Here is a 26,072-nt window from a genome sequence, read left to right on the forward strand (position 1 = left end):
GTGAAAGGGCGCAGAGTTTCGACCAGCCGCAACACGGTTTTATTCGCCGGTTCGTTTGGCAGTGTTTAAATCAGGGGTACGATTTCAGGGGATAAAAGGTGGCGGGGCAAAAACCACCGCAAGGTTAATTATTTTGGCTTTTTCCAGGGAAATCGTCTTTTTCGTGTTCCCAGCAGAACCATTTCCTTTCTTATCCCGAGTCGTTTCTTGCTCGAAGTGGCTAATTACGTGAGAAAAACATACTTTCACCCCCCTAGCATCCCTCTCCGTCCCGTTTCCGTCCCGTTTCCATCCATCGCGTTCGTTCCCTTCGTCCGGCCGGTTCCGAGTCGTCTCTTTTCCCCGCCGCGAAAGTAAGCACTACTTTGTAATGATCCCATTTTAAGAACCGAGAAAACAAACGAGACGGCAATTACTCTTGTAACTGTACCTTTCGCGTTCCGCTTTCGACTCCCCTTTCTTGCCCCCGTTCTCTCTTCCCCTGTCCACACCGTATCACGTGTACCCGGCACAAATAACTTTCTTCATTCTCGTCGGGACTTGAGGCGTTTCGCGAGATTTCCTCGTGTTGCTTTCGCGTTGCACAACGAGAGGACAAAAATGAGCCGGAGCTGTTCCGTTGTGTTCTCCTGTCTCACTGTCTGCGCACCGCGGACCATAACCGAGGAATGTAATCGTTTCTCTCATTAGTACTGTCTTCGCGGAAAGTATTCTTCTGAAGGATCCTCCAACTTATTCTCCAATGCTGAAACCCCTCGCTTTTATTTAGGGGAATGCAGCCTATATTGGACCACTTAAGGCTTAAACTAATACGTGTTCGTATTTTCGAGCTGAACAATCCAATTGTAATAAAATTGACTGGGACATTATGTAATAACTGGTTGCACAAATAATTATTTAAATACAAAAAATTTTAATATACCATGTTTTTAGGGCGGACTAAAAAATATAAAATAATTTTTCCTAGCCTCATACAGATTCCTAACCCCATACAGACAGTCCTGAAAATTTGTGATTGTCAATTTTTAATAGATCTTATGGATCTTATGGATCATTAGGAAAGAGGACGGTCGCCAAACAAGTCATGGGATTTGTCGAAAAATTGAGAGCTTTTGAGTGCCTCACGAGCTTACCGAAAACAACAAAGGTCGTCCACTGCGAGGCGTGTCGTCCAGGTCAAATTCGCCATTTTTGAATTTTGCAAACCATTCCCGTGATGTAGACTCGCCTATGACACCTTCTCCGTACACGTCGCAAATATCCCGAGCGACTGCGGCAGCTTTTTGACCTCGATGGAAAGCGAAGAAAAGCAGGTGTCGAAAATGTTGATAAGCCTGAAAAATAATAAAAATTAAATTATTCAAAACAACGATTATCACAGTTTTGTAGAGCAGAAAGAGCTCTTTCGATTGATGTACAGCACTTTTCCAAAGAACAAAAAAAATCGTTGTAGAATAAAAGAAAACATAAAACGCCACGAACTTATTCCCCAACTCAATATTATCTTGCGCCCCACGTTTTTCGTTTTAAATCTTACAAGCATTTTCATAGCTATTCAAAATTCACAATCAAAAATTATTTTATGCTTTTTAGTCCGTCTTAACAACGTGGTATATTAAAAATTATTTATATTAAAAATTATTTTTATTTAGATAATTATTTTCTGCTTTTTAGTCTTGTGCGTGTGTGAAATTTTTCAATCGATTTTAAACATTTTGATGAGCTTATAACAGAGACATGTGGTAAACTTCAGGTTTAATTCAGTTTCTCTTCACCTGATCATATCTGGAATAGAAAATTGTTATACCGACGTTCCAATAATATATCAATCTATTTAATTTTTATTACAGACAGACAAGAAAGCGAGTTAATATTGCATTGTCATCCAGTTCTGAGCTATATTTAAAGTTTGAAGTCTCTAGCTCATCGGGAAGTTAGTTTAAAATCAATTGCAAAATTTGTACCGAACAGACAAACAGACAGACAAGAAAACGAGTTAATAAAAACGTGGTAAAATATTTCCGAAACAGTTTTTTGGGATCCGGTTTCCTAATTTAGACCACTGTAGTGCATCCGAAAATCATTGCTGTACCAACAAATGGTGAACGCTTTGCATCGTTCAATGTTTCTCAACACTTTTATTAGTAATACAAAACGATGGTAACATAGATATTTCTATTTTTTTACTATAGGTAAGACAGCTATATTTAATTGTGTAGCAAATTGATGGACGTCGCAGCTCTCTCTTTTTATTCTTCTGTCAATTACTTCTGAATGGGTCGCGATGTTTCAAATTAGCGAAGTTTCGAATTAGTGAAGTTTCGAAACTAGTTTCTAAGCAGATTATTAACTTTTCAAATGTAATTCAACGTTTGGTCTAAATATAAAGATAAAAATTTGGTACTTAATGGGTTGAAATTATTTGAAAGGTCATTCGGCGGGTCATCGCGAGGTTCGACTGTTCCGATCGTCATTTTTGCGAATGGCTATTTATCTAGTATCAAATATGGGCAATTTTTCAAAAAATTGGAACACCACGGTGTCAGCGAAAAAAGAGCACTGTCAGCAAGTGGAATGTGCGATCGATTGGCCGTGAAAAGCGTCGCTATTTGTTTAGCGCGCGAACTAATTGCAGGGGTATCGGACGAACGGGGATATTCCGTGGGTGGAAACGCGACGAATCAATGTATGTGGATAGTTGGACGGTTGCGATAAGGGTGCAGCAGGTGAGCTCGCGTGAAAATCGGTCTGGGTTCCTCGGGACGTGGTCATGTGTACGTATCTAGATGGTATGCCTGCTGGCTATGGCGTCCGGCTTGATAAATGTATCCTGTACGAAAAAACCGGGTGCAGTTTGCCGCATAATAACCAACGAACGGGAGAAAGAGACATTTAGTGCACTTAGATGCGTGATCTATCGACCGTGAGCAGCCCCGTAGTCCCGTATAGCCCCGTAGCCCCGGGGGCATCGACGGCTGGATACCACTCCATTCTTTTTCACCGGCTTCAACCCATTTCCCTTGATCTATTAGCTTCCTTCGAATACACTTTCCGCGTAATGGCCTTCGCGACACGGAACGCAGCATCGTTTTTACGTTCCAACCCTCGTGCAACGAGCATCCTCGGTTAAGTGCCGGATTACCACGCGAAATCGATGAATTTCTTTGCCCGACTCGCTCGCTTCATGTTCGACCACCTTTCCATCGATTAGCCTAGTCATCTTCGACAGCGCCATTCACGGAAATCTCCGTCTGTAATCGAAGGATTTTTCTGTGATAAGCAGTACAGTAAAGCCTTGATCTAAGAAAAATCCTCGGGACCATAATGTTTCTTAGATCGTGTGGTTCTACGTTTTCGATGTGACCAAATTATTTCGTGTTTAGTGTCATTTTAATTAGAAAAATGACACAAATAAGTTGGTGGAATATAGATTAAAGATATGAACAAAATTTCTGGGGTTGGTTCCCGTTTGATAAACTTGTTTGTTGAGAATCTTAGATGGGTACTTTGGTAACATCGTGCACGATACGTAAGAATTTCTGCTAGAAGATGCAGCTCGGTGTTTCACACATTTTTGTGTGAAGAATCCGGAAGAATCCGATCTCTTTTTACCTACACGATGTAAAAACGAGTTAGCTGGAAGTGGTAATAAGATTGCATAAGTTCGTGGAAGCATTGTACGCAGCGAGAACATGCGATATGTGTGCAGAGTAAATATACATTTTATCAAAACAGGAGAATTATATTTAACGCTTTTATTGTTAGTAGTATACTGCTATCATACGTGAATTATAACGTGGAGATAATCAACTACAAAACTGTGATTCTTCTAAAATTATAAAACAGTTCAGTATTTAAAACAAACTTATATTACAATATAAACGTAAAAAAGTTCTTGGTTAACCCTTGAATGAAAGGTTTCGATTAAACTTCAATTCTGTCCGAAGGTGATTACCAAATGAAAGATTGCAATTTTCTCCGAGATGTATAAATGAGACTTTCATCTTTACATGAAAATTAATTTTCATCAGGTTGTTAAAAAGTTAATGAGTTACTTGTTGATTCTCCGGCAGATGCTGTGTTCGCAATTGCTAGAAAGTGTGAAACAGAAAATTCATATTAAAATATAAATTTATTTTCTTTCATCCAGTTATTATATTCTATGATCAAATATCTTGCTCCAGTCCGTTGCGAGTGATTTGGACAATTTCGATTTCGCATAAATACACGATGCGCCAAAGTTCTGCCTATAATATCGCACCGTGTCCGAGTATTTGATGGAAGGTTGCTTAGCCACACGCGATTCAGTTTCCCTGTGATAAATTCCCAAACGTGACCTATTTTTCGTGCGGTTTGATGAGACGGTAAACGCTGCTGCCTGGTAAGCAGCAATTATAACTGAAAGATGACCGTTCTTTGTCCACGAAAACCACATTCCGGGCCGGAGTGCATCTTGTTTCGCTAATCCGAGCCGCGGTGCATAGATAAAGGCTGCTCTCGGCTCGTTTCGAGCTGCTCGGCCGCTTCTCGGAGCCGTTAAGTACGTCAAACCGTGGCGACAAGAGACCAAGAGAGACCAAGAGAAAGCAGTAGAGAGACAGAGAGAGAGAAGGAAGAGGGAGTTATATTGTACTTAGTCGTCGTATACATATGTATAGCGACCTGGGAGACGAGAGAGGAGCGAGGAGAGAGCAGCGGCATACATACACGCCTAGGACGTTGTTACGCCCTCGGCAACCTATTCAAACTTCTCACCCCTTTCGACGAACGGTGGGAGCTCGCTCGCGCACCAATCATTAGTGTTAGCTCTTCTCCTTTCCTCTACACCTATGTCTAACCCCCTCGTCCCCTCACCGCCGCGCACCTTCTCCGCTGCGGCTTTGACTTTGACTTCACCAGTCTTATTAAGCGTGTTCGGACGTCTTGCGCCCCGCCCACCATACCGTAAAAGTTACATCGTTCGACACACCATCTTCGCAGCTATCTTGCCCTCTCCAACAGACTCCCCAATTTGCACTCGAACAGTTTCCGCTCGATATTAATCCGAACCGATTATTCCAAAAAATTCTTTCCCGGCGACTATTTTAAATAATCGCTAAACTGCGGATCTGCAAATCGCCCCAAACTCGAGTCAAATAGAAATTTATCATCTTACTGAATATTTATTGAATTCTGAATATTGTAATGGTATTACTGGACTGCGAATTTTTTTGCAAAATAAAAATTGTCTGTCTCGTTAACTGAATTACTTTGATTTCCTGGGATTTTCGGCACGCGGTCGTTCGGCAGCCGACGTGTGTTGACGAGTTTGAATATATTGATAACAACACACATTTCAATATTCCAATATTCTATTAACTATTCAACTGTCTTCGGTTTTATCTATCCATATTTATCATAAATGCATAAAATCCGCGATCTAGTTATTAGCTGTGTAAACAACCGGCCGTTTTATATTCATGACATACAGTATGTAGAATTACCGGGACAATTTCTTTCCTTACACCCGACACGATTATAACAGTGTATAGGAATGCATAATTTCCGAGACGATAAAAGTTACATAAAAATGACAGGTGGATCGAGGTCAATACATGCCACTGTTAGTCACTCGTATTCACGTAACAGAATAAGTGTACGAGCTCTAGTCCGGGTATCTGTTCCGCTTAGAAATGCGTTGAGATTATGCTATTTGCTTCGAATATGGAACTCGTGGAAGGAAAACAGGGTAGAATGGTCGTGACATTGACAACTGCCGTGACATTGCTCTGTTTCTCATCGAATGCTTAGTAGAAAAATCCTTGAAAGATATCTGAATCGCTCGTAGACTCTGGTTGACGCAGAATCGGCTACCCACGCGAATTTCCGGATCCCGACCCGAACCCGAATTTTCGGATACCCGCCCACTCCTATTAATTAGACGTTTTTGATCTCTTCTGATCTTTCTACCATTGTAAGTTTCACTTACTCATTTTTATCATGCATGCATAAAACCCGCAACTACATAGGTACGACAAAAGAGATCTAATCGTTGTAGATTAGGATCCCAACTAGATATTGGACAAGAACACGAGTGGAGCCAGCCAGAGTTGGACATTAATCGATATTAAAATTTTAATCAAGATTGATTGATTAATGTGTACGATTACAAAAGGTAATCATTGAAAAATCTACGATTGATTTAATGGACTGAAGAAGTTAATTGTCAATCGTTGATTAAGAAAAGAAATCATCAAAAAATCGGAGACTGATTCAATCGACTGATGAAGTTAATCGTCAATCGTTGATTAAAAAAAGAAATCATCGAAAAATCGGAGCCAACTCTGGAGCCAGCTCGCATAACAAACCAGACGGGAGAAATGCGAAAAGCGGGGCCCGTCTGGCCCTCCAGCGAGCCAGAAGTTGAGGGAGGAAAGGGCATAAGTCCTGGACGTGTGGTTGTTTTTAGTGTGTATTGGGGAAACCGAAGACCAGTGTCCCCCGAGCCCCATACTACCCCCCTTCGCGTGGATGTACGAAAATATATTTTTTCCACACGTCCTAAACTAAAAAAAAAAAGGATCCCAACTATATGTAGAAAGTAAAACCGTAGTACAAACGGTTAAAGTCGCGAGTAAACCATAAAACAAACGAATCTCGAGGTTCGATCGTGCCAAACGTTTTCTGGATGGCATTGCGAAGTAGACAGCGACGGGCCAGTGTGTTATGCGTGAAGCGAAGATCGTAGATTAGAACGGTCTGCAGAAAAATGGCTGCTGCCATTTTGATTGGTCAGGAAGAGCAATTTCCTCGCCACGGTTTGGTCCAGGGTTTAAATCGATAGATAGCCGAACCCGCTCAGTCGTAACTTCGTTTCGAGGGGAATATCTGGATAAAACAGTTCGGAGAGAAAGTTCGTAGTGCTTTTGCATGCTTCGGGAGCCTCTTAATGGTCGCTAAGAAGAGCTTATTGAAAGAAAGTTACCCCGTTTAAGTCCAATCCGTTTAGTTTGCCGCATTCATCGGCATGCATGAGCCCACTTCAAACAAAATTTGTCGCCGACTTCGGCTGCGGCGCTATTAGCGGGAAACAGGACCAACTTCCATTGCATTCTTCGCGTTTTTCAAACTCCATTTTATTGTACCAGCTCTCTTTCGAAAACCGGCGCCGCTCGATTCACCAATATCGGTGTATTACGACTCTTTATGTAAAATAACAAATTTTAATTTTTCAACGGAACACCCTGGTGCACGAAACTGATCAAGTCTATTTTTTAGTAAAATTGTATTCGCCGAGAAGTTCTACATATCTTTTAAATGTCATTTAAGAAATAGTTACAATATAGGTACAGTCAAATTCTTTTAATTTTAATTCTGATTTATTTTTTTTCAATTTTTTTCATTCAATGGTATGACGCCCTGTCATTAAGGTTAGTTCGAAATGCAAAAGGCGAAGCATCAATCAAGTACATTGGCAGTAGAATGTAAAAAGGCGATTAATCATTTTCGTCGGCGAACAGCTCAATTATGCATTTGAGCGGCGCGGCGGTGAACCTAGAACGACAAGAAATTCAATGCAACGCTGTCGTCCATTCGGATCACTGCAATAACGGTGTTCAGCGTCCAATCAATGCGATTCATTACTATTTCAGACAACCGTATTTCTGGCAGTATGCGACGAAACGTCGGCGCAAGGCGCGGGCCGTGCTCAAAGTTCGTTAATTGAGTTGTTCGGATAAATACTTGTGCATTAGAGTTGAAAGACCCGAGGACCGTCGACAGAGGGATCAAAGCGTTCGCTCGTCGAAAGGAATTTTCGACGGGATTCGGAAAAAGTCTGCAAGATTTCTTCAAATATTGATCCTGTTGCGACACGCGTACCTGAAGCGTTAAGAATGCATGACTAATAATGCCCCCAGAAACGAGAGAGAGCTGCCTAATCTAGGTAATTTATCGCGCAAACATTGACGCTCGACGTACACACTACTTTAAATCTCGCAGCGCATGACTGGCAAATCCCGCTTCCGTTTATTTACGTGTCTTCCATCGGATTGAATAAGCTATCCCCGATTTATCTAGGCACCATAAATTTCTTGCGAAACCTTCCGGCTCTTTCGAATTGATTTATCAACGTCACACCGCGCAGCCACGCTCATTGAAATATTTGCATCGCGAGTTAATTAGAGAAATGAACGTTTCCCGAGCGCGGAACGCTAAGCAAGAACGGACAGAGAGAGATTTAGTTTAATTCAGACCCGCGCGCGCGCGCGATTCAAATGTATTCATGGATTGATGACGTACTCGATTGACCCGAACCCGGCAATGAGTACGCGCGCGCCGATATCATTTCGCCAATCGTTCCTCGAACACTTTGCTACCACCAGATCGTACATAATTGTACATAATTGCGCGAATCGCATACTTTCGGACCTTCGCAGTATGCTCAATGGGAAATAAATTCGAAAATTTCGATTTTCCATCTCCCTTTTGACCGGTCAACACAGTTCTTATGGAAACAATTATTGAAACTGTGAGTCTAACTCGTATACTATGTATACACTCAATGGGAAATGAACTCCTTTATTCGAAAAGCCCGAAAATTTCAATTTTCCATCTCCCTTTTCACCGATCAACGCGGAGCTTATGGAAACAATTATGGAAACTGTGATTCTGACTCGTATACTATGTCTCTCGGAATTTATTACGGGGAAACGTTGCAGCGTAAAAACTGTTTGCAATATATTCTAGCATGACTCACTAGTTTACATAAATTTTTGTTGCTCGCTGTATTGTAATGGTACTTGTCATAGATAACGTTGATTAGCGATACCAATTGTATTCGTAAATCAATGAATCATTTTATTTTCTATGAGAGATTGTTATGTTAAAAGAAACTTATTAACAAACTCGAACGTCGAGTGTCAATTGTTCAACTCAGGAAACTGTGGTACAAGTATTTCGAAACTTGTACAATATCATTTCATGCAACAAAACTATTTTTGAAAATGCTAAACCTTGGAATCTGGTAAATTCGATGACACCAGTATCAGTGTTAATTCCTTAGAGCTAGGGATGGGATCAAGTACCTCGCAAACAGGTTCGAACTTTGATTGATTGAATTCGAACTGTCTGTAAGTACTTCGAAAAACAGAAATAGTACTCCTAAGTATACTCGAACCTATGCCAGACAGTTTCGAACCTTCTACAAGTGCTTTGGTAAACGGAAATAATACTTGCAAATGTATTCGAATCTTGGTCGAACAGATTCGAAACTTTTATGAATATCGTACCGGAAATTTTTTACCTTTAAAATCAATTATGTTGTTCTCTAAATGCATAATTTAATTCAACATGTATAACTATAATTTCATAATCTATCCGGAAATATTATTCATGAAATAGTTAAGAATTTAATAAAGAAAGTGTTTAAAACCCACTATGCAGTTCTGATTTCCAAGATTCGATTCCTTTATAAGTAGACGGCGGATCTTTATGCAAAATAAAAATTTTCTATCTCTGAATTGCAACAAACCGGAGTGAAATAGAAAGTTATTTTCTTTTGTAATATCTTTAACAGACTGGAAATAATACAACAATATTTTTAAATTGATCTAATGTCCTTACTGTTTTCAGTTACATCTACACATTTTTCTAATGAATGCATAAAATCCGCAGTCTACTTATAAGTATCTTTTCGGAACTTCTAAGTACTCATTCCGAGGTTCGATATCAGTTTGTATAAAATGAATACTTTTCAAATATAATCATTGAAGCATTGTTGCTTTCAAATAGTAATCGAAACCCATGAAATGAAACTTGGTTATTGAAATTGACTCGGATTCGTGAGTACATATTGAACTTGATCCCATCCCTACTTAGGGCCCGGTGCATCATGACATAGTAATAATCCGCGCGCACGCGTCGGATCTCATTGTGGCCGGCAAAACGAGCAATAGTCGACAAATCTTTTTTACGTCCGCGTAAATGGGGAAAGTGGTTTATTTAAAAGATGACTCGCCCTCGCGAGAATCCGGGTCAAGCAGTTGCCTTTTCTGGAGAAAAATCGTGCGGTGGCTTGTTTTTGAACTACAACCGTAATCCAGGTTTTACGGCGGCGTATCTCGCTGGCTTCATAAATTCCTTGATTTTCAATTACCCGACCCTAGGGGTCATTTCCCCTCTTGTTTTATAGGTTTGCGCCGTAAGCTCCGCGATTAATCGAACTTTAATCCCGCATTCCTGCAGATACTCGGGAGATGACAGCCGCGGCAATGAAAACTTGCCGAATTTACAAGCAGTACGTAAACTCGGCGTTCCTTCGCCTAACGGAATGGTAAAACGTCTCTAGAATGCGACGTATCGATCATGCTGCGACCCTGCCTTTTAATCTAGGAAGCTGCCTGACAGTCGCGTGCTAGAGCCATTCGAATCCTCTGTCATATATTTTTAAACATGCGGATTCAAGAAGAAGCTAAAAATACTTGGACGATTATTCCAATGTTTATAATGTTGTGGAACATCGTGCTTAAAGCAGTACAAATTGTTAAACTTAAAAAAGCCGTGTGAGAAAATCGGTGCATTAATAACAGGCGTCACGCTCTCTTCAAATATTTTTTGAACATAGAGTAAACTGTACTATTGCTGGCACTGCAGTAGTTATTGGCACTTTTGATTTAAACGGCAAATAATATTAAGAATTCGCTCGTATAGAAAATCATTTTATATTGCTTCTTATTTATGTTTCAAAGCAACATTGTAAGTTTTCATAATAGAGTTCCACATATGGTTGTTAGCAACGCTGCGCTGGTACATTCAATAAGACCGACGAATGACCACAGTGCAGTGTAAATGGAGTTTTGTTGAAATTTTCGTTACGAGTATGTATACTTTATCGCTCTGTAACTTAATTTCGGACTGTACTACAGATGTACTAAGTGTGTATATATTTAATTATAAATCAAATAGCCCGTTTAACGTTTACTTCTGACTATGCCAATAGCTGTACTATTTGTCTAACGATTGTTATTCACTGTATCTATTTTATAATAAAAGATTTATGGCTCGTAAAACTGTTTTATCTTGCTGAAAAATCTCTGTTAGCTTATAATAATAGCAAGTTAAGCTCGCATAAACATTTCAAAAAAAGGTAGAAAGATTTTTACTACGATTTTGGCTTAGGGTGCCAATCATTGTACAGTTTACCCTATTACATTTAGGAGAGTCTGCGGAACGGTTCTATGCCAGAAATATTCCCATAGCACTTTTGGATAAGGGAGCAAAAATTCTGGAAGTTTGCGAGTTAATGGAAGTATGCGAGTCACTATTCCGTCCGCTAGAGAATTCGAGTCGTTAGATTCGAGCAAACTTGTCCCCTAATCAGATTTCGTCGGCCACGATTTGCAGTTTGTAATTGCTGTTGCTGCCGGTATATCGAGGCAAACATCAGCAGTTCGACGCATAGTTAGCTGGACACTGTAACCCGGAAGTTTGCTCGCATAGTTGCGTCCAGCCACGCCACCCTTGTACACGCGTCTTCCTTCGAGTCTGCGACCCTAATCTCCCCAAAGATAGCTGCACAATATTGCTATGCACCGCGCGAGCTACTCTCTGCATAAGCATTCGAAGAGATCGATATTGTTGCGAGTCGATTATCCGTTCTCGACCGATTTAATTGAGCTACATTGCCGCTACAGTCCGCTATGGGTTTTGCATTAACAACGTGGACTTTGTTAAAGTTCAGAGGCAATCGGAGTTTCTAATCTTTTTTGTAGAAAATATATGAAATGAATTTAATAAACCACTGGACCACTGTGAAGTCAATGCTATAACTTCTTCAAGTGTTTTACACAATTGACCTATTATTTTGCAAATTCTTTTGTCTTAAAGTAGTTACAACGTTACTTCCAGAAGTCAAGTCTAACATACAGGGTGAGAACAGCAGGATATCTCGGAAGGCGTTGTCGTTATCAAAAAAATATGTCAATCTACTTTTCTTAGATAGAATACTATATTTTGTTCTTTAGAAAATAGCAGCAGGTGTTGAGACTAATCCAAAGAGGTGCTACATGATATTATTCTGATTTTGATAAAGGTAAATTGTTAGGTTATGACATAACGGTACACCCTGTATATTTCAGCTGTTTGAAGTCTAATGTTTTAATTATAAATTCATTTAGACTGAATAGACGCAATTCACCACCATAATACAGGACATCCAAGTTGATAATTTCATTCTATCTTGCCACGCTGGAAGCTTTAGCAAACTCGACGAGAAATCGAAAACGAGACTCGATCACGACGCGAAAAAGACACCAGAAGATTTCGATTCGTCTTTCTCGCCGAATCGAGAAACCGAAGACGATACATACAGGTGTTTCCGGTTTCCGGTTTCCGCTGCCTCGACATGTTCGAAATCCCCCATTTCACGGCTCGCTTATCGAAGCAGCTAGTTTTTCGATTACAAGTTTACTTTCTCGAAGAACTCGGTCCAGAAAACGCTGAAGCCGCCGCGCTAGTTCTTTCTGAACTGCTTCCCCATTACATTTTTTTCGTATTTTCCGCAGGCTGAAGGAAAAATATTCCAGTTACGCTTTGCTTGACGTTGCACGGAATGTTCAACGGTTCTCCATTTCTTGGGGAAAAACGTCGGAGTTCAAAACCACAAGAGAAGCTAAATTCTTTCAACAAAATACGTAATTTTAATAAGTCGCGAATAATATAACAGAGTTCTTAAATTTCTCTAATACATATTTTTGCTGTGTTATATGTATTTCGCACTCTCATTTTTGCCATGAATGCAGCAGAAAATGCATTAAAGAGGTCGAACCTTTTAGATTCGAGTCGAAAAAGAAATCGATTATTTTTATTATAATATATTTTAATAATTTGCTTTAGAATCTCTTCGACGCTTAGCGGGATAAAATGCAGTCGGGCAACGAGCGTCGATAGGTCGCGTTTAATTCGCGATTCTACTCCGGATCTGCATCGTAAATTATGCCCGAGCAGCGGAATTCTTAACAAATTCTAAAGATTGGAATTTTTCCTCGCGATCGCGGCCCCTCGTTCGGCTCTTTCGAGTTCCCAACTTCCGGTGGCTGGTTTCTCCATAAATAATGGAGGCGCTAGCGCGGGAAGCTGATGCTACGCACCTACAAACTTTGCCAAAGTATGCCGATAAAAAGAAAAAAAGAACAGTTTTATATGGACCGTGAGCTCGATATCTTCGCTATAATCAACTGTTTTTGTTTCTCAAATTCATTCATTTTTAACGCTGCAAGACAAACCTAAATGCAGCGAAGACTTGATTTAAGAAAACGGCAACTGTACGATCTAAGAAAAATGAATTCCCCTTTCTTCTCTAGTCTATAAACTCGTGTTGAATTGGCTCTGACTATACTCCAGCATGATCCTCGTTGTGTCGCGACAATTTTCTCTCAAACCGGTACCTTTCACCGCCTCCAAATACTGTCCCGATAATTTGAAGTACACGGGTGTAGCAGGAAGATAATTTTAGAAGGTCACTGGCATTGATCACAATTTCTAGACTCTCCGGGCGGTTGCAATTACGGCCGCAATTACCATCAACAACGTCAAAGGACTGGCTCGTTCGAGGCACGTAACGGTAATAAGAATAGAATTGCTGGTCCTAACGCGGCTTCTCCGCAGTCGGCCCTCGCGAAACCTCGGAACAACTTTGTCATTGCCTTCGGAACCTGAACCAGAAAGATTTTATAGATTGGTGTAATGCACATAAATGAAGATATGATTCAAAACGTGTATGAAAAATACAGAAACCCATTGAGAACAAAAATCATGGATATACTAAAGGAAATAACATTTTTTTCTTCGCTAATGATAATAATAATCGTGAGAATTAATACCGTAGATTTTAATAAACCGTCTGCGCATACTATAGGCAATTTCTTTTTATTTTCAATTTATTTTTCCACAATTTTTAAACAAGCTGGATGCTCCAGATAATTCTAATTTTTGAGAATTCTTTCTTTCTTTCTTTCTTTCTTTCCGACCTAATAGTAAATGAGTAAATTTTCACCATGAGGAAAAAGGTGGGTGTCGTATAGATGCTGTAGCACAAACACATTAAAAAAATATTCCCAAATTTGTCCAAGCTATAGTAATTCCCTTCAAAGTCTACGAGGGCATTTTTTCATATCATTGACGGAGTGAATCTGTTAGCGAAAGACGAGGTTCTTGGGCGGTCGCGTGAAGCGTCAAGTGGTCGATCGGGAGCAGAAAGCAATCACGAGATAATCTTGGTGATCGTCCGCCGTGATCGTTCGTGTCTCTCTCGATAGTCTCGATACATCGCTTACACGCCGTTGTCGCCGGCTAGAAACAAAGGTTCCCAAACGAGGCTTCATTAAGCCGTCGCACTGCCGACAAAGCGGCGATAGTTTCGGTTAAATGAAATACAGGTCAGCTATAAATACCAATCTATCGATGGAAACTTTAACATCGACCGTTTACGTTCGACCAGCTGCTCGCTCGCGGCTTCCTCGGCTAAAGCCTCGGACAATGCATGCTCCGCTGGCTAACTTTCATGGTTAAAATCGCCTCGAATATCCGGAGCGCGCGCATACAACCAAGCAGAACCGCCACACAACCACAAGGGACCCGCGTAGGAGCACACTGGTGCACCAACAGCCGAAGACATTGATTAATTGGTCGCGGTTGCGGCGATGATTAAGGAAGGAAGCTCGAGTAACGGGTCGAAACGATCGATTTTTCTTAATTACATAAATCATTGCTGTTACGTGTCAAGCGTACATGTATGTGCACACGTTATTATTATTCGAACAATCAATTTATTCTCAATGCAGGTTCGTGTACAGGGGGTAGCACCTAACTCGAACATTCTGAACATCTCGATTATTTTTCATGGTTGGAAAAATGTCAGATGGTGAACATTAATGATAGGCAAATAAGTTTCCTGTAGGATATTTTTAAAATAGGACTGTACACTTTGATTCGCCATCTATGACCTTCAGATCACCTTGATTACAAAATATTCATACTACTTGAGTAACGGACGAAAATAGTGAAAAATTGTTTCATTATAATAGATGTTCAAAATGTGAATACATCAATAGACTGTGTAATCACTAGACTGCGGATCTTTATGCAAAATAAAAAATGTTTCCATTGATTGCAAGGCACAGGAGTCAAATAAAAATTTCATTCTTCTTTTGATTATCTTCCTAAGGTGAAACTAGTACACTGGTGGCCTTAAATCGTTTTAATACCTCCACTGTTTTATATTGTACGTACCCATTGTTGTCACAAATGCATAAAATCCGCAGTCTAGTAATCATTTTCCTTCGTTCCTTTCTGGGATTTGATCACGACGAAGTCAACAGTCTACGACATTCCCACAGTATGATAAAACAAACACGAATTTTGTGCTAAACGAGCAAGATCGAGGATCAGAGGATCGTATGTAGATCGTTTGGAACGATCGCGACCGGTAATCGTTCGCAAACGAGGACAACGATATTTCAGCCGCGTTTGGAGCAGTTTCGTCCGATGTTGGAGCGAAGTTAAACGCCCAGCGCGGCGACAAGTTTAAAAAGGAACCTCGGTGCAGCGGCGAGGCGGGGTGTTAACAACAGACGCGCTGAATTCGCCCTAACAAATTTGATTTTCCGCTCCCCGTCGCTGACACGCAGACAATGGCCGGCGTGGGCCTCGAAAGTGGTGCACTCCCTCGGGCGTTGCCAGTCTAATAGCTTCCTCGTAATAATCGGCATAAAGCACCCGAGCTTCCCTTTTCGTCGTTTCTCTCGGCGAGGCTCGCAGTCACGTGGTCCTATTAAAGTATTTCGTCTAACTTGCTCTTTTGAGAGACCGAAGGAAGAGAAACCAGATGGTTCTTCCTCTTCTTCCTTCTATTTCTGTTTTTCCTGTTCTTCTTCTTCGTCGTCGTCGTCGTTGTCGTCCTCGTCCTCTTTCGCCCTGGTATACACGCTGCCGGGAAAAGCTTTTCACCGAAAGGTACACCCCCGTCCAGAAGTCATGGGGCGCTTGCTTTGCTAGTTACAGCCTTTCGCTCGCAATGGTGCTATTAAACACTCGCTTGTCTACGAAATACGATTTCTCATATTTCAAGTACTTCCACAAGATGAAAGGATCACAATTTATTACCGCTTTGAATCCCTTCAACTTCCTTTCCTTTTAATATTAATATTAATAAACATTGTTCTTCAACGTGATCTTACAAAAGAAAGTCTTTACAGTGACTTATGTTGGTCTTCGATTTTATATCACGGTTTTATCGTACTTCAAGTAAAAATTGTGCAGTCGACAAGCACACAATTAGAATATTGCCAGCTTTGTTCACAGCAGTTTAGAGATCGACAATTTTTTTCGCTTATATTTTCATTTTGACAAGTGGTGAATATTGAAAATTGTGTAGACGGTGTGTTTTGATGGTCATTAAATTGATAATTGAACAAAGATTCGAAGGGGATGAATTGTCTGGCACCCAAGATTGAAACGAATCCACAAACGAGTATATTTTAAGACAAGATTGCGGTTAGAAGCAATCAGCGACAGAACTGGTGCAACAAATAGATTTGCTAAGCAACGCGAATTTGTTTTGAAGCGTCCCATGACTTATAGACGAGGATGTACACCTTCCTTCTCGACGATCGTACATCAGAAAACCGAGTAGCTTTCCGTCGGCACGACTCTGAAGGCGCGCGGTCGTCTGTTGTCCGTCCGCGAATAGAAGGAAAAGCTGTGGGCTCTTCGCGAATGCTGGATGCTGTTTCGAACCGAGCGAACGGCTCCAAATCCATTTAACTGAAAATCAGCTGTGCTCGTCGCGACAGCTCCCGGTTTCAGTTCCAGCCAAGATGCAAAGGGTTCCGGGATTTTTTGCCCGCCCGTCTGTCTCGAGATCATTTCTCGCGTCGCGTCGCGTATAAAATGCACGGTGCACTTCTTCCTCTCTGCACACGCGATCGAAAACTTTTGATCTTGCTTCGCGACGCACTGGAAACAAGAGTCTGCCATATTTGTAAGCATCGAGCAAAAACTGTCTGGGAGTATCCAGGAAGAAAGATGTGAATCGATTGATGGACAGAAGAGACGAAAGAGGGTTACACTGGAAAAATGCGCGCATATACACTGGTGGACAAAATGATAAGGCGTCTTTGTACACACAAAAAAACTAGATTTCGATGGTCCAGATGGATACAAGTACTATTTCCGTGATTTAAGAAAGGAACAAAGGGTTTCGTGCCGTCGACAATGTGGTGGCGGTACAGTAACGATATGGGGAGGAATCAGTTATAGAGGAAAAATGGAAATAAGATTTATTCAAGGCCGTATGAATAGTGCTGTCTACTTAAAAATTAAAGAGCAAATTGGAACATATGCTCGCAGAATTGCTGGCAGAAAAAATATATTTCAGCAAGATAATGCAGCTGTGCATACTGCTCGCATAGTAAAAAAGTATTATCAAGCGGAAAATATAAAGGTTTTGAGTTGGCCTGCAAAGTCTCCTGATCTAAACATTATCGAGAACGTTTGGGGAAGACTGTCAAGAATATTATACGAAGGTGGAAATCAGTACAGTACAGTATCCGAATTGAAATCAGCAATTTTAGAGAAGCTTGGAAAAGCATACATCAAAATGATATAAAAAATCTATATAGAAGTTTACCAAGAATGATTGAAGTGGTAAAACGTAAAGGGCAGTCCGCATTACTAAAACTGCCAAAAATTGTGTAATTTTGTTGAATTCTAATACTTTTCTTATTTTATATTCAAAGTGCCTTATCATTTTGCCCACACTAAAAGTCAATTTTTGGAGAAATAATAAATGGTTTGAACAAATTATTTAATTTTTAGTATGTTATATATAAAAGTTTACTAACTTTTATTACCTTATTTTGTTCTATATTCACTTTCTACGTGCAGATATGTACAAATAAATGTTCATTGCTAAAAACCTTGAGGTGCCTTATCATTTTGACCATCAGTGTATGTAGATGGACAATTGCTCTAATTGTAAGTACAAATGCAGCTTTCTTGCGTATGAAATTATCTGCACACTTTGTCCACGGGATCATTACGACTGTGCGTGGCTGTATCTCCGAGGGCAATTTTCGTGCGCGCTTTTGTCACGGAATCGGATTGATTCCGATCGGAACGAGACGAAACTACACCCGCGTTTGCTTCTCGAGCGTAGAACGAACTCTAATCCGCGGATGCATCCACGAAGAATTAGCGACCGCAGATCGACGTTTTCCATGTTCGTTTTCACTCCGGAGCACTCGGAACGAGAGAACTCGCTGCGGTTGACCACAAATCCCGAACTCTCTGTCTAACTCGCGGCTCTGTTTATGACTGGCCTTTGCGCAGTCTGCGGCCATGCGATACAAGATACAAGGGCTGAGGGACCGTCAATTTTGTAATTCGACGAGACCAGTGCTCCGCTTCGATATTAACCCTCGCTTGGGCTGCTATTCAACCGGTCGTCAAGTTTCATTGCTTCTGATTTAATAAACCGACCGGCAAACTCATTACTCCTCGTTATTCTACGTACAGTTTCAATGCTGATTTCCATCCCAGTTTCATTTTATCGAATTTTAGTTAACACTGGAACTGGTACATGTTCCCTTATAAAAATGACAAGATTGATTTTATTTAGATTTTGTGCGGCTCCAATTATAATATGTGCTCTATTAAAGATATTTGTACAATCAATTCTCATAAAATCATTTTCATTATTTCAATAATTGTTAAATAGTAAATCTGGAACTGGTCATTTTGACTGGTGGTGGTAGGTTTAGTGTTAAACACCCATGGCATCTTTATGATTTCAATCATTGGGAAATAATATGGAACTTCTTATTTTGAAGTTAATGTCGACACACACGCGTGTAAAATCTCGTAGTTTACATGAAAACAGCCAAATTAATTTTGTGAAGATTGTTATTTAACACTAGCACTACCGGATGAATCAAAATGACTTGCTGCTGATTGGTTCTTTTAGAAATATTGCGATTATAAATATCTTGTCGTGAAACATTTTTTAGTCAACTAAAAAATCAACTAAAAAATTACAAGGCAATTTATGCCACAATTGCGTTTAGTGCTCGATAATTGAGGTACTTATGCTTACGTTGCGTTTAATAAAACATTTAAACACTTTACCTAACGGTAACCTTCTAATAGGATTTTCAATAATTGTGCTGTACCAAAAGAAAGCATAGAAATTTTCTTTTACATTACTATTTTAAATGAAACTATTAGATGACATTATTGTGAGTGAGTATATTGAAGTTTCCATTAAAAGTGTTTAGCCATGTACCATAGATTTTTCAAAATTATGAGACAATCACCGGTCGGTAATATGTTAACATACTTTAACACGTTCGCTACCAGCATCTGTTTCGTTGCTTACCTTCCTTGTTCGAAAGTTTTATTAAATGCAACGTACCCAATTTTGAATTATTAAAACAGTTTAGCAGGAGAAAATGACAGATTCTCTGAAAATGATGCATTCTACTATGGCTTTAAACAACGAAGAGAGAGAGAGTGCATCAAATTAATTTGACTGTTTTTAAGTGAACTGCCAGATTATGGATGTCACATATTTGTGACGGTGGTGCGACTATACGAGTCGTACACGAGGGAAAAATTTAGAAACAGTACCTCATCCGAATATTAATGCGAACAACCGTATCTCGCCGCTCGATGCTCATAAAAATAGCTACGAAAAAATAGTGAAAGGGGGTCAATCGAGAGAGAAAGAGGCGAAGGGAGGAAGAGAGGAGGGAAATGGGTACGTTACCGGGAAAGTTGACTGCAGCATCCTTGCCCGATCCGGAAGGATCGGCCTTGACAAATATTGAAGGCTCCAGCACGAAGATGGTCAATGTTCCGTGTCGGTTTCTGTGTGCGATCGCGTGCCGGTGTGCGTTCAAAGAGCGATCGTTGCGGGCTGTTCGACGAACCGTGGTTAACGGGACACGAGGACACGGGACACGGACGGAGTTTACGTCAGATCACCGATCGCATCCACCAACTGACGCGAATAAATGCCACCGTGTCTTATACGCTCTCGCGGGATCGCGTTTCTGGTTTCTTCCGAGTGTCCGCGTCCATCCTGTTCATTGTTCGTCAGTCGGCCAATCGAGATTCAGCCGCTCTAATTCCAAATTCGAAAGTCTTTCGAGAATTATCAGCTGTTCGACGACGACGTGGGCACAAAAAAACTCGAACGTCACCGAGTGCCATCTATCGGCATGATAGATTGTTTTAATTTAATTGTTTTAAATTGTTTTCAATTATAGTGTAATAGTTTTCAGTGGAACCTTACAAGGGAAGGACCCCAAGTGTCCGACTTCGATTTTGATAATCTTTTGTGAGACGATGGTATATGGATCCCTAATGGTGTCTGCAAAATATACTCGATAGTTTCAATGATATAAACAATTGAACTTTCATGATTTCATCGATTTTTATTTGAAAATCATGGTACATATATCAACAAGGTATGAAAGTTTAATTGTTTATATCATTGAAACTATTGAGTAACTACACCTAATATTTTGAAGACATCATTAGGGATCCATATACCATCGTCTCACAAAAAAATTATCAAAATCGAAGTCGGACACTTGGGGTCCTTCCCTTGTTAGTGGAGACAGTCAAGTGCAAAGCAGAGTCGCCAGATTAAAACTTGTGTCCCCACTCTACCTTCCCCTTCTACGACGCTATTCCCCACGCTTCCGCCGCGGCCCGGTCACGTGACGCGGTTCATCTACGTCGTGCACACGGTGTATTATAGAGGTGTTACGTCTAAGCACCTCTGTAAGGCTGAAGTTTTGAAGGTATATGTACAGTACATACCTTAGCACAGGCTACATGGACATGCTGCACACACAATCTCATTCACACACGTACATGAAAACTGTGATAATGACTAGTATTCCATCTAGCGACGAACTAACCTCTATCTATCACACTTTTCTGAAGGAAGTCCTCTATATAAGCTCTATATGTATAACCTCTACATATAATACACCGTGGTCGTGCATATGTCACACAATCACGTGACTAATCCCATACTGGCAGAGAGGGGGTAAGCTTGTCCCTTCAATTCGTGCTCCGTCTAGACTGCGAATTTTTATGCATTTATGAAGAGATTGGCCAGGTGAAATATAAAACAGTAAAAGTTTCTAAAAATCTAAAAATATTATTATCGTGTCGTCCCTCCTGTGTGCTTTCTTCCTAACCACGTGCCACACAGGTACAAAAATATTTTTGTGTCGTGTAGGGTCGGCAAAAGGCCATCAAAAGGTTCGCAAGCGTCGAAAATAATCCGCATAGCGTCGGTCGCCGAGGTTCTTGTGCCAGAAAGCGGGCCACGGCGCGGTTCTAACTTTCCGATTACCCGTATAATTCAATTTCAGCGCCGGCGAAGGGTAAAGTTCCGTGTTCGATCGGTTCTTTAGTTACATTCTCCGATGCTCCGACATTACGAAGTCGCGGGCACGTACCGAGTGCGGCCGGCCGTAATTCACGATCGAAATTGAAAGAGTTTTTCCAGCTGCGGACAAACGAGATCAGAGGCGACTGAACCGACTGACAATGGGTCGCGAGATTGTACAGGTACGTTCACCTGTAATGTTGCCCCGAGTGCATCCTGGCAACTTTTCATTGGTCCGCTCCCGTTCGGCTTCGTCGCGTGTGTAATACGGTAACAAGCGTCCAAACAACTTTTAAGTACACGAAAACGACGCGACGCGTTCGCTTCAAACGCACTTGTTAGCTCCGTCGATCGGTTCAAATTTTTCAGCGTGCTTTCGAACTCGTTTTCCTCGAACATTTTTTATTATACAAGTATAGTAAGTCGGATTTCGATCAAACAAACTTGTCGTGTGATTTTTTAGAATTCTTTCCATGTATTTTCATAACAAGGTTTAGATCTATTTTTATCAAAAAAATTACCTTTTCCTCAATCGCACGAGACGAATATGTATTAATTATTTCGCTCAGGTTCATGCTCGGGAAAAATATTGAAATAATCTAATAAAAATAATTGAAAAGTCGAGACAAATACACATAATATGTAGTAATCACTATGACCTATAAAATTATCGAATTGTATATTCCCTTATTGTCGATAACAATGTCTTCCACATTGGAAATATATGAATAACGAAAATGGTAAATGTTGATTTGTAGGATCAAATAATTTTTGCCAGGTTAGTAGTGTTAGTGTTGCAACTCTTTGTCATGTTACTTCAATTTCCTTGGAATTGTCGCGCAGATGCATAATACACGATGCATGATTTAATGTTGAAAGCTCGAACAATTCCAAGGCGCATCGAGTACATTTTCGCGAGGGTTAGTATGTTTTCGCAGTACGTTTTTCTGTTGGGATTGTCCTGTTTTCGCCGGCGGCACGGACACAGGGACACCGTGTAGGCCGACGGGATGAGAGCACGGTGTAATAAAGTAGCTGCGCTTCGACAGAACAAGCTGGTCGCATCCGTTTGCCGCGCGATGCACGTATGCACACGTATTTAGCCTTATCCGTGTATCTCAGACTACTCGTGGCTAATGAAAAAACTTTCGTCCCGGCAAAAAACTCGGCACCGAAGGGACTCGAAGCGTGTCCATTTATTTCGTGCCAAGGGTGTTACGTGGCGAGGGTTGCCCATCCCCACACACCTATAACCTCGAGAATTATGTCTATCCGTAATTCGTATGCTCGTACCGAATTTGGATACACTCAAATAAACAAACGGTAGATAGCCTCTCGGAACAATATTCTATTTCATTTAATAATTAGAGACCCCTATTTTACGCTCATTTCACGCGATGAATCAATTTCCTGCTTCACGGAAATTTCGTCTATTTTATGCGTGCTAGCCATCTGTGTTTATTAATAACAATTGTTAGTTACTCGATAATGAAGTTCTCAACTTACGCTATAATTTAATTAACTGCGGTATTAATATTTGGTGTATAAATTAATCCGTGACTTTCACACCAATTAATTAATTGAACACTATCTAAATTTACTTTGAATATCAATCATTCAACCCTAATACATGAAACTGATTTGTCGTAGACCGTACTCGTTGATAGATCGTTCACTCGTAAGATACAATAAATGTGTAGAAAGCGATTTTATTCGAATTGTTTGTAAATAATCAACAAATTCGCGAAGAGAAAGCTACGAATTCATTTTTATACAGGGTGATTCACCTAACGTTGCCACTTCAAATATCTTTGTTGTGTTTAAAGCCTAAGTATGAAGTCTACAAATAAGGGGCTTTGAAAATTAGTGAGTGATTAACGAGTATACTGTGCGAATTTCTAATGGTCAATGCAAAATAATAATGTTCTGTGTCTATTATATGGACCAGGAGCTATATACCTAGAAAGTTTATATTTGTATGGATAATTATAATCACTGAATTCTTAATGAAAGGGACTACCATTATAGGTGTTTAAAAAAGGGTGCTTCCATTTTAAAAAATGAAGGTGACCTTGATATCTCTAAGAAAAATCACATAAAAACAAAAGTATTTTTTATATCATGTGAGCCCCACTGAACCATTCAACTTTGTCCTTCAGACATTTTACGTATCTTTAAAAACAACATTTGATATTTGAGGTGGCAACGTTAGGTGACTCTCACCCTATATTTAATAAATTGATACCCAGTCTGAATTGTCCGTTTCGTTACGAAAGAACTAGCACGTTTACAATTTCTGATGAAAATTGGTGAATACTGCTTACAGTAATTAATTAACAGAGATACGAATTTCGTTTAGCTCTCTTTTCACGATTCTATGGTGCGCTGTGCGCCGCACGGATTTTAAGCGACGGCCAACCTAAATGGCCCGGCCATTTTCATTCCCGATTTCGCAATAGGCCGGACAAAACGTCCAAAAATTTCAGCACTTCGCCGAAAGGTAGAAACGTTCGGCGCGAAGCTAGCGACCTCATTCCCGCGGTTAATTACGCGACGGACCTGTAATAGGCCTGACGTTTCCCCGATAGACCGAATCGTGTCGCATTTCTTCCCTTGTACATACTTCCATTTGACTCGGCATTAACATGTCCGGATAACTTCGAACCGACACGAGACAATCTCAGAATTATATGAACGACATTAACACGTTCGATAAATGTTATGCTCGTGAAATTGTACCATTTTCCAGAACAGGCTCAGGACGAACGATATTCAATCGTGATTGCTGGATTCGCACGTATATCAAAAATATAGAAGTGAATCCAGGGTGAATACAGTAAATGGACCGGACTATGACTCTATTACCATTGCAAATAGAACAACAATTCCGGGGGACAATTTTGCATTGTTTAGTAAGCTCTATCGTCGAGCAGTTCGATTTTTTTATGGAAGCGCACAGTTGTGCAGAACAATTGCACTCCCATTTTTCAATGGACGGAAAATTTGGGAACTGACATCTATATGTGCAATTGCACTTGTTTTATAGAAAAAAATATATAAAAGAAATCTTTTTAAAAAACATCTTTTTTTCTATAGAAGTAACTATAGAAAAAAGCGTGGAGCGCCCACAAAGATTACGTCAATATGAACAGTTTAGCACTCCACGCTTTTATTTTCATAGTCATTAATGTCATGATTTTATTTAAATTTATATTACATTTTTGGGAGAACCAGGAAAAAAATTATCTTCTCCGTTTTAGTGCATTTTAATGAGAGCAATGTGTTGTGCTGACAAGCGCAGAGTGATAAAAATGTCATTACTAGAGGAATAGAAGATTGATATTATATATTTCTATCGACCTACTAAAATTATTCAAGAAGGAAAGAAATTGGAGTGCAGGCAATTTTTCTCTTTAATGTATAATTCAACCGAATCAGCTTCTATAAAGCACAAAATTCCTGCTGTTCAAGTACTGAGAAGTACCCAATATTATTTATAATTATCACACATGCGTCGCGGTTAGCATTGCAGATCAGGCCAGCGATGCTTTCCCAACGATTTCCCGAGCGCGCACAACGTCGCAGTGTTTTGAGCACACTCTGTCCCGGCCTAACGATGTCTGTTTCGAGTATCACTTTATTTCTTTTTTTTTTTTAACGAAATCATAGGAACACAGACATCGCTGAAGGGAAGGTCGTCAACGTCATCGTCGGCGTGTCATCGTCGACAGACCTCCCAGGCAGAACAGCACTCGCCAGCTAGTATATTTTTTCATCGGCATGCGTCTCCAATTAAGGGTTACGCGCGGGCACAACGCACTCGAGAAACGAACGAAGTGCACTCGTAGGAAGACTGTACCGACACCCGCGTGTCCTCGACCAGTCTCGTCTCGCCTGTTCGCGTGCACCTCGCTAATTCCCGTGCAAACGTTTCGGCATGAACACTACGTACACTTGCTCGAGAGCCTCGGGTCTACAGTCACGAAGAACTTTCCTCCCTCTAGACACGCGTCGAATTTCACATTTGTACACGTATACGTATACAATAAAGCCTTGACCCAAGAAAACGTGAACTGTACCATCTAAGAAAAAGGAGTACAGTAAATCCTCATTTACTGTCCAACAGCCGTGTTCTGCACGGAGAGTGATCGTATAGGGACACTATTTTTTTATGACTGCGTCTACCGCGCCGAGACTTTAGTAGAGAGCTGAACATAGAGAAGGACAGAGTGAAATACGGATCGCGTGGCTGAAGGGTGTCGCCGTCGCCGGCGTGTTCTCCCAATGCAATGCCAATTAAAAATGCTTTATTTCTCATTACATATTTTTTTATGGGACTTCCACTAACTTATTTCCGGAATTTTTCTGATTGAAATAAGACCAAACACGATATAATTTCAACTGTATTTAGTGGTTTAATCGACGATGAAAGTTTCGGGCACAAGGAAGGGCAGCGTATGGGGAAGAAAGAGACGCGGAGAGTCGCCGTCTCAGGCACAGTTCAAAGAATGTCCCATACGCTGTTCTTCGTTGCATTCGAAACTTTCATCGTCGATCGAACCACTAAATACAATTGAAATTATATCGTGTTTGGTCTTGTTTTAATCAGAAAAGTGCCAGAGATAAGTTA

General features: G+C 40.5%; 1 protein-coding gene across 18 annotated transcripts in view; it reads right to left on the bottom strand.

The window, feature by feature from the left end:
- The window catches only part of LOC143221689 (tubulin glycylase 3A), a 42,262-nt gene extending 21,883 nt beyond the window's left edge, over window positions 1–20,379 (bottom strand). For 3 of the 18 annotated variants that reach the window (XM_076447118.1, XM_076447115.1, XM_076447107.1), the window contains exon 1: window positions 1,134–19,759. The gene's annotated coding sequence lies outside the window, so the exon portion shown is untranslated. Of the gene's footprint in view, window positions 1–1,133; window positions 19,766–19,801 lie in introns of those variants that run through there. The other 15 variants (XM_076447122.1, XM_076447120.1, XM_076447123.1 and 12 more) reach the window with 14 other exon arrangements.
- Between the last annotated feature and the right edge of the window lie 5,693 nt (window positions 20,380–26,072).

The sequence above is a fragment of the Lasioglossum baleicum genome, chromosome 2, assembly GCF_051020765.1.
Source record: "Lasioglossum baleicum chromosome 2, iyLasBale1, whole genome shotgun sequence".
Classification (NCBI taxonomy): domain Eukaryota; kingdom Metazoa; phylum Arthropoda; class Insecta; order Hymenoptera; family Halictidae; genus Lasioglossum; species Lasioglossum baleicum.